Source organism: Macaca mulatta, chromosome 1 (genome assembly GCF_049350105.2).
Source record: "Macaca mulatta isolate MMU2019108-1 chromosome 1, T2T-MMU8v2.0, whole genome shotgun sequence".
Taxonomy (NCBI): Eukaryota; Metazoa; Chordata; class Mammalia; order Primates; family Cercopithecidae; genus Macaca; species Macaca mulatta.
Window position 1 is genome coordinate 136,013,205 of NC_133406.1, and position 7,225 is coordinate 136,020,429.

The 7,225-nt window shown below is 36.4% G+C and overlaps 1 pseudogene; it reads left to right on the top strand.

Moving 5' to 3' along the window:
• The first annotated feature begins 1,665 nt into the window (after positions 1-1,665).
• Positions 1,666-3,031, top strand: LOC114678143 (keratin, type I cytoskeletal 18 pseudogene; annotated as a pseudogene).
• Positions 3,032-7,225: the final 4,194 nt, after the last annotated feature.

Here is a 7,225-nt window from a genome sequence, read left to right on the forward strand (position 1 = left end):
ATACGTGTAGGAAAGCATATGCATGGACCCACCTATTTATAATTCTTTATGCCAATCTTCTTCTTTTCTTAATAGCACTGACATTTTAATATTTTCTTTTTAACTTAATTTTTTAAATATCATATATTTCCATTTCCAGGTCCACTACTGTGTCACATAGTGACATCTGTCACATAGCCAGATGGAGAGTTATGTGGAATAAGATCTGGGAGAAACTCAAGCACAGGAGCTTATTCTCCCACGGAGTTGGGGCATAACAACCTCCCAGCTCATAGATGCATTCATTCACCTTGAAACTTCCATTATTCCTTTTTAAATTTTTAGTCATCTTCATTTTTTCAGAGTTACCACTAACTATACTAAATGCATTATTCTAAGCACATTGCATGAGGATATCATTTGTATTAAATTCTAAAGGAAGTAGGTTAGACATGTCCAATTCAAAATACTAACCAAGAATAGAAATTTCGATCATATCTTTTTCTTACCATAACTCTTAATATTTTAAAAAGTGTTTAGATATAAAAATCTTTTATGATTTTCTAATGTAACTTGTACTAGAAAAATTATTAAAGTTCTTGTACATACAAAGTAAGTAAAATATCTAAAGCCATTAATGCCCTATCAGACTCTGTTACAGATCTAACTGATGGTTAAGTGATATTATAAGGAGTCTTATTCTAGGAAAGTAATGTGCTAGACACAATCCTCTCCGAAGAGCCGCATGATAATTGAGATTCAACTGAAAAAGGAAATGATGACCCTTACTAAGCTATGTGTTTGAATAAGAATTTTGTCTTGTACAGACTTATTTTGAAACAAGAATCAAGCCAAAATCTTAGGAAAAAAATGAGTCGTGATCCACAGAATAATCTGAATAAAAGTTCAGGCATTTGGCATAACATATTTTTACAATGATGCCTATTAATGTTTTTCTACTTTTAATAAAATGTTTTGAGCATAAATTTAAAGGAAAGAGAGAAAAGCCTTTTATTTCATAATCTGTGTGTTCCTTTCTCTCTTAGGAGGATCATGTTGTTGTAAGATTAATACTGAATCACTCAAGAGGCTTAAATACAATTTACTTCTTTCCCTAAGGTTGATGGAAATTGCAATACAGAGTACTAAGCATAATTTTCTACAAAAAATAAATTCTCACTTCAGCAACTATATTCCCTTCTAGGCTCCTAGCATGTTATAAAATATGTCTACAGTTTAGAGTACACTTTAGAGAGTACATTAAAATGCACCCTCACGTTTTATATACAGGGATGGAGACACATTTGATGAATGAAGAATTCACCATTCATCCTCTGATATGTTCTAATTCTAACAAGCAAAGAGCTGGCAGACCAGACTCTTCTACTTGAGTCAACCTGTGACAGGAGCAGTACCAGGTCAACTCTTGTGACTATAACAGATTAAGGCTTTGGGACACTGCAATTTCCATAACAGCATAAAATCACAGCCATTCAGGTATCTCTCAATGTTATGTAAAATATGTAATAATAATAATTTTATCTCATATTTTAGCAATTTTCATATTAATAGTATTTCGCTGTTGAAAACAATACAAGCAGTACTCTACGGTTTTCTAGCCATTATTAGATAATAATAATATTTTTTAATAAAAACTCACTTTAAAACTAAACAGGTCGGCAAAGCCTGAGTCCTGTTGTCTCGCCTTCCTCCCATACAGCATGAGCTTCACCACTCGCTCCACCTTCTCTACCAACTACCGGTCCCTGGGCTCTGTCCAGGCGCCCAGCTATGGCGCCCGGCCGGTCAGCAGCGCGGCCAGTGTCTATGCAGGCGCCGGGGGTTCTGGTTCCCGGATCTCCGTGTCCCGCTCCACAAGCTTCCGGGGCGGCATGGGGTCCAGGGGCCTGGCCTCAGGCATGGCCGGGGGTCTGGCAGGAATGGGAGGCATCCAGAACAAGAAGGAGACCATGCAAAGCCTGAATGACCGCCTGGCCTCTTACCTGGACAGAGTGAGGAGCCTGGAGACCGAGATCTGGAGGCTGGAGAGCAAAATCTGGGAGCACTTGGAGAAGAAAGGACCCCAGGTCAGAGACTGGAGCCATTACTTCAAGATCATGGAGGACCTGAGGGCTCAGATCTTCGCAAATACTGTGGACAATGCCCGCATCGTTCTGCAGATTGACAATGCCCGTCTTGCTGCTGATGACTTTAGAGTCAAGTATGAGACAGAGCTGGCCATGCGCCAGTCTGTGGAGAACGACATCCATGGGCTCCGCAAGGTCATTGATGACATCAATGTCACTCGACTGCAGCTGGAGACAGAGATCGAGGCTCTCAAGGAGGAGCTGCTCTTCATGAAGAAGAACCACGAAGAGGAAGTAAAAGGCCTACAAGCCCAGATTGCCAGCTCTGGGTTGACCGTGGAGGTAGATGCCCCCAAATCTCAGGACCTCACCAAGATCATGGCAGACATCCGGGCCCAATATGACGAGCTGGCTCGGAAGAACCGAGAGGAGCTAGACAAGTACTGGTCTCAGCAGATTGAGGAGAGCACCACAGTGGTCACCACACAGTCTACCGAGGTTGGAACTGCTGAGACGACGCTCACAGAGCTGAGACGTACAGTCCAGTCCTTGGAGATCGACCTAGACTCCATGAGAAATCTGAAGGTCAGCTTGGAGAACAGCCTGAGGAAGGTGGAGGCCCGCTACGCCCTACAGATGGAGCAGCTCAACGGGATCCTGCTGCACCTGGAGTCAGAGCTGGCACAGACCCGAGCAGAGGGACAGTGACAAGCCCAGGAGTATGAGGCCCTGCTGAACATCAAGGGCAAGCTGGAAGCTGAGATCGCCACCTACCACCGCCTGCTGGAAGATGGCGAGGAATTCAATCTTGGTGATGCCTTGGACAGCAGCAACTCCATGCAAACCATCCAAAAGACCACCACCCGCCGGATAGTGGATGGCAAAGTGGTGTCTGAGACCAAGGACACCAAAGTTCTGAGGCATTAAGCCAGCAGAAGCAGGGTACCTTTTGGGGAGCAGGAGGCCAATAAAAAGTTCAGAGTTAAAAAAAAAAAAAAAAAACAACAACAAAAAAACTAAACAATTGGTGATTACAGTAAATACAATTGAACACAAATTATAATTTATTATGGCAATAATCTTACTAGTTCTTTGCAACATGCAAGACAAAAAAAGGCTAGTTTCTCTGAAAACATTTATATTAAGAATTAAAACTTAATTGTAAGTTATTCAGGGTAAGTAAATTAATTAATTAATGAGAATGCTGTATATCTGTGTGCCAGTTTTTCTGCTGTAGGTAGGTTCCATGATTTAATAGTAATTTGCATTTAAATGTGTTGTTTTCTTTAATTCTTAAACTACTATTACTTTGTTATTTCAAAGAACAACATTAAAATTACTCATAGAACTTCATCTTAATTTTTCATCAGATTGCATCTATATTCACAAATTAAAATTTATTTATTTGTTGAAAATAATCAGTCTTTTAAATGTAGGTGAAATATGGAAAGCTGTGCCTTCCATATGTTCAATATATGTTAAATGACCTTTGCTAAAATAACTTGTTAAATTCATTACAGAGAACTCTTAGAATGACCATAAATATATCTTATTCTAAAGCCAATTAACTTATCAAATATGAATAATTCAATTTAGTGTAATTTAAATATTGGCAAACACTGTAATATTTTCAGAAAAACATGTAAAAATGCAGAAAATAATCAAATTTAAATATAGTTGAGCTCAATCAAGTGGTGAAGTAATCAGTAAAGATATCACAGAATTTCATCTTTTAAAATTCTTTGGCATTAATCTAGAATGTCTTCTACTTCACAAATAAAGATAACACCTTATTATGGTATTAAGGGAAAGGATAGAGTTCAGGCAAAATCTAAACAAAGCGGTATTTTGATAGGTACAATACATGATTGGGCTGTGTGAAAACGTAGCACATCATACCTTGGCTGAGAAGTATACTCATTAAGAAATTACAAAGTAAGCTAGTTATAGAATACTGGGTTTAGAAACTCCTTTTTTAAATCTTTAAACATGGTCTAGAAATTGACAGCTTTTCTCTGTCAAAGTGGCTCACATCCTCCATGTAACTGTATGATACTCCATTCTTACTCATTTTACTTTAAACAAATTTCTATCTGTCTATAATTTGAGAAACCAGTTTCAGTACTATGTCTTTCTTATTAATTGACAATAACAGTTTTCTCAGGTAAACACAGAACATGACCTTAAAGGAAGTTACCCAGGAATTAGGTAAGGACATCACTTGAACTCTAGAGACTTGGACTGTGCTGCCAACCTCATTTACAGCCTTTTAAAGGGGCTGAATGTTATAATTACCCTTGTGTCTCTAGAATTCACTCCTTGACCAATTTCTTTTAATAAGCAACCTCAATCAACTGTGAAAATAAATTCAAATTTGCTTAGCATGGAAAACCCAATTATCTTGGAAAGTATAATATTACTCTTATGAAAAAAAAAGTCTTTACCATGAGAATGCTTGTAATTGGGTATAAATGATGAAAGAAATGAACACAGCCTCTTTCATTTAAACTCAAATGATCTGTTCCTGAAATTCCATGTCCTACATTAAAAGAATAACTGAGAATGTATGTCCCATTATTTCTAATAAGACCCTATTGTAGTGTATTGCCTATTAACCCAATGCCGTCTGACAATTTCTTACAACTTAATTAAACCACAGGACATACTTAGGTATAAATAATAAACTGTCATAGTACGATAAAATGGGGAAAATTTTGTTGATCACTGAAAATATTGCTTCTTGATAACCAAAGTGCTAACATTGTAGTTAGCAATATTGTCATTAGTGCTAATATTGTGGTTAGTAGTAAATTAAGGCCGGGCGCGGTGGCTCAAGCCTGTAATCCCAGCACTTTGGGAGGCCGAGACGGGCGGATCACGAGGTCAGGAGATCGAGACCATCCTGGCTAACACGGTGAAACCCCATCTCTACTAAAAAAATACAAAAAACTAGCCGCGCGAAGTGGCGGGCGCCTGTGGTCCCAGCTACTCGGGAGGCTGAGGCAGGAGAATGGCGTAAACCCGGGAGGCGGAGCTTGCAGTGAGCTGAGATCCGGCCACTGCACTCCAGCCTGGGCGACAGAGCCAGACTCAGTCTCAAAAAAAAAAAAAATAATAAAATAAAAAAATAAAAGTAGTAAGTTAATATTGTCAGCTCAACAGCTGAGAGGATATCTATTGATACTTAAAAGATGTTTTTCAATGGACATGATTCCAATTTTTACAAGTTACATTTTGTATATGACATTTATTTTGTTATGCAACTCATATTGAGTTTTGGGAATGGAATTATATATTTTTCTGATCTGGCTTAAGATGTTATCTTGAGAGAGTTATATTCTATGAAATGTGGCTATTACACACAAAATATTAGGTAAGGGTTTCACATGATCTCAAAAGAGTTGGACTGTGCTGTCAAGGAGAGGTTTTGGAGATATTCTAAGGAGGACATTCATGTTACGTATTTTTTTAACTGAGGATGATTTTTAAAACATAATTTGGCATGTTAGAATATCTAGTTGATTAGTTTCTTAATTCTAATTTACCTTTTTAATTTCTAATTTATGTATGAAACAATATTGAAAATTTAAAGAAAATCATTTATAATTTAATATATCCAATTTAGAGAAGTCATATTTTGGAAAATTTACTTTTTAGACAAACAATATATGTCCTTAACTATTTAATATAGTTTAATACATAACAAAATTTAATTAACTTAAAGAATTATTTATGGGTTACATTTCCAAACAGAATAGTATAATTTGTTTGTAAGATAGACTCAAAAACTAATAGAAATATATTCTTAATTTTTTATATATAAAATACTTATAAGTTGAATAATAATTCCACAATACAAGTAGCCACATACATGTTTATTAAAAACAAAGGCCACCATAAAGAAAACCTAAAGCTCATATTGATGGGAATTAGGGAAAATAATTTTTTCTAGATTTTATCTAGAGATTCTAATTTTTTGAAGAAGTTTAAAATTATCTTATTAAATTAAAAACTTTGGTTCTCTTTGCCTCTCATCTGATGGCTCAAAGTTTGTTATTCCAAGGCATGATACTGACACTTTCTGTGTTCCCTGTATTACAATCAATTGTAGAAGACTACTTTAAAATGGTGACCCAGTTTTGAAGAGGAGGTTGATACGGTTTGGCTATGTTCCTACCCCAACCTCTTCTTGAATTGTAGCTCCCATAGTCTCCATATGTTGTGGGAAGAACCTGTTGTGAGGCAATTGAATCACAAGGACAGATTTTTCCCATGCCGTTCTCATGATAGTGAACAAGTTTCATGAGCTCTGATGGTTTTATAAAGAAGAGTATTCCTGCACATGCTGTCTTGCCTGCCACCATGTAAGACATGCCTTTGATTCTCCTTCACCTTCCACCATGATTGTGAGACTTCTCCAGCCATGTGGAACTGTGAATCCATTAAACCTCTCTACTTTATAAATTACCCAATCTCAGGTATGTATTTATTAGGAGCATGAGAACAGACTAATGCAGAGGTGTCACCTAGTTTTATGTAGTTATATTACAAACATAAACGAAAAATAGTAAGAAAACATAGCACTTTGATATGCTCAAGATACTTATTTTGGAAAGTTAAGTTACTATTCATACACTATTGCTGAAACATAAAACTTAAGGATTATATAAAACATGTACTCTTGAAGCTGATTCAGCAGGCTGGTATTAGCATAAAGTAGTTTAGATGAGAGATATTTACTAAAACCTATTTTCTACTCCTGAGCCAGCAGATGATAAGAAGGCTGCTGCTGAAGCTTTATTTTTGTTTGGCTTTGTTTTGATTTTGATTTTTGAAGCTTTGTTTTTGGTCTTGCAATTGGTGGGAGTGCAAACAAAAATTGCTTTTCATCATTTGGCAGCAGCTGCTCAGCCAATTTATAACCTTTGGAAAGAGGCTTAACTTTAAGGAATCTTCCATTGTATCAGATTGTGGTAAAATATGCATTTCAATGTTTTAACACAATTAAATGAGTTTCAGTATACCAAATTAAAAAGAGAAAATATTACTATATTGTGCATGACCTTACATGATAATAAAGTAAAATTTCTGTATGGCTTGTTAGTTAACATTCTGATTATTCAAGATTATGAATAATACATTTATTTGATTAACATAAT